This window comes from Dermacentor variabilis, chromosome 11 (assembly GCF_050947875.1).
Source record: "Dermacentor variabilis isolate Ectoservices chromosome 11, ASM5094787v1, whole genome shotgun sequence".
In the NCBI taxonomy this organism is placed as follows: Eukaryota; Metazoa; Arthropoda; class Arachnida; order Ixodida; family Ixodidae; genus Dermacentor; species Dermacentor variabilis.
In genome coordinates this window covers 96,541,986-96,544,667 of record NC_134578.1, presented here as the reverse complement: position 1 = coordinate 96,544,667, position 2,682 = coordinate 96,541,986, and the positions used below count along the sequence as shown (strand labels likewise).

General features: G+C 51.6%; 1 non-coding gene across 1 annotated transcript; it reads right to left on the bottom strand.

Annotated features, from left to right (window-relative positions):
• Positions 1-2,337: 2,337 nt before the first annotated feature.
• TRNAS-UGA (transfer RNA serine (anticodon UGA)) lies at positions 2,338-2,410 on the bottom strand. The gene has a single exon. It is a non-coding gene; the product is annotated as a tRNA-Ser (tRNA).
• Between the last annotated feature and the right edge of the window lie 272 nt (positions 2,411-2,682).

The following is a 2,682-nucleotide window of genomic DNA, read 5'->3' as shown; positions in this document are numbered from 1 at the left end:
GAACGCCTGAACCGCACAATAACTGACATGCTAGCAATGTACGTTTCCTCCGATCATCGCGACTGGGACAGTGCTCAATCATTTGTCACGTTCGCCAACAATTCCTCGCGCCACAACATAGCTGGCTATTCACCCTTCTATCTCCTCTTCGGCCGTGAGCCGACTTTGCCTTTCGAGACTCACCTTTCGACCACACTCGACTCGCCGACAGAGTACACACGGGATGTAATAGCCACAGCAACCCAAGCACGCCAGATTGCCCGCATTCGTCTTTCGGCTTCACAGACACGTCAGAAGTGCCGTTACGACCAGCGCCATCACGACGTGAACTAAGAACCAGGTGCTCTTGTGCTAGTTTGGTATCCAACTCGGCATGTTGGTCTTTCCGAGAAATTCCTCTCGCGATACTATGGCCTTTACCGCATCCTTCGCCAGGCGACCCCTGTCACATATGAAGTGTCCCCGCTGGATGCCACGGTGGCTTCACCTCTCTCTGACATCATCCACGTCAGCCGTCTCAAACCTTACCTTTCTCAGACCGATGAGCCGCACCAATAAGGTGCTTTTTCCGACGGGGGCGATGTCACAGCCGGTAATGTGGAAAGAAGATGACGCTGATGGTGATCTTAGAGACGACGAAGAAGAGTTTAGCAGTATCGGTGCTCTACGCTTGTTGGCTGAGCCATTAAAAGCCACCTGTAAATAGTCGAACGCTTCTTCCTTCCCGTAACTATATATATTTATATATATATATTACGGCGGGAAGGAGGACACGGTCGTCGATGGTAAAGCCGACGTAGTGGCAACAGCCTCTTGGGATTCTCCGCTGCTGTTTATGTGTGCCTTGTGAATACATCTTGTAAATAGTTTTATACCCGTGACATTTGGTGGAGGTGCGGGGTACGCGTCTTCGCCATGGAGCTCCGCAGCGGACGTCTCACCCAGCCTGGGACCATGCTTACAGTAGAAGGCGTCGCGTTTGCAGCTGTTATGCCGACTACGCATACCCAGTACGTTGCTCTACCTCAGCCGCAAGACCCCGGCAAGTTCACTGGCCTCGACCGTGTTGACGTTGAAGAATGTTCGAAGATTTATGAGCGCGTTAGCAAGGTGAGCAGGTGGGATGCGGCCATAATGCTGGCCAATGTCGTTTTCTACATCGACGGAACACCGCGAACGTGGTTTTACACACACGAGGAAGAGCTAACCAGCTGGGACTTGTTCAGAGAAAAGCTGTCCGACGTTTTTGGCAATCCGACTGGTCGACAACTAGCCGCCAAGCAACAACTCGCCACGCGTGCTCGAACTGCTACCGTGACGTATGTCTCCTACATTCACGATTTCCTAGCCCTCTGTTATAGAATCGATGCATTCATGACAGAGGCGGACAAGGTTGGGCACATTATCAAAGGCATCGCGGACGACGCATTCAACTTTCTGGTATTTAGAAACTTGTTGACTGTCGACGCCATCATGAAGGAATGCCGCCGCTTCGAGGAGGCGAAGATTCGCCGTATATACACTCGGCTTACACGGCTTTCAAATACTGCAGCGACTTCTTGTATAGGCCCCACCGACCAATCTAGGTCTCCAGCACCAAGCAAAAACGTGACCCGAATTGTACGCGGCGAACTCGAAGCAGCGTTTCCTGCCTCGCCTCAACAGACGTCGTGGAACAACACCGCTGAGTACGTGGTTCGCCAGGAAATCACTAATCTTGGTCTTCCGAGCGCCTGCTCCTTGATTCGCCCTGACACCCGCCCTTCTTTTATGCCTCGGTCCTATCGCAATCCACCTCACAGTGTGCGTTATTCCTACACTACCAGGAATCCATCGGACAGGCCGCACACCTGACGACAGACCGATCTGTTTCTACTGCAGCCGAATCGGTCACGTTTCCAATCACTTCCGGAGCCGTTGGCCGACCCCTCCTCGAAACTCCTTCCGGGATTCAAGTTCGCCCCGAAGTTCCTCACCCCGTCGCTTGTACGACACTTCCGACGCCACTACCTCGACTCGCTGCTATGCTCGCTCGCCCTCGCCTCAACGTCGCCAGCCACATCCGCCCCAGCTTCACCGCTCGCGGTGTTACGGTGGAAAAGAGGACAAGGTCGTTGATGGTAAAGACGAAGAAGTGGCAACAGCCTTTCGGGATTCTGGGCTGCTGTTTATATATGCCTAGTAAATAGTTTTGTACCCATGACGATACACATATAACGTTACAAGAAGCCAACAAGAACTGACACCAAGGACAGCATAGGGGAAATTACTTCCGCTTAATAAATGAAATAAACAAGCGATAAATCAATGGAAATGAATGTAGATGAAAAAATAACTTGCCACAGGTGGGGAACGATCTCACAACCCTCGCATTTCATGTGCGATGCTCTACCAATTGAGCTACCGTGGCTTCCTTTCCCCGTCCACTTGATTTTGTATTTATGTTTCCTTGCAGAACCCTGAGAGTGTTAGCCAGTGCCACCACTCACAGACCTTGGCGGTGGACGGGGAATAACCTTTCTGCCGCAGGCGTCACGACAACGTGATCTTCTTGAGTGCAGGTAACCGGTCAGTAAACCCACACATTCGACCTGAAGGCATGAATGTTGCTGGATTCGAGACCTTCGTTATGCAATAAACAAGAAAAAAGCGGGTTAACCGAGGGGGCCCGTTTTTTATTAG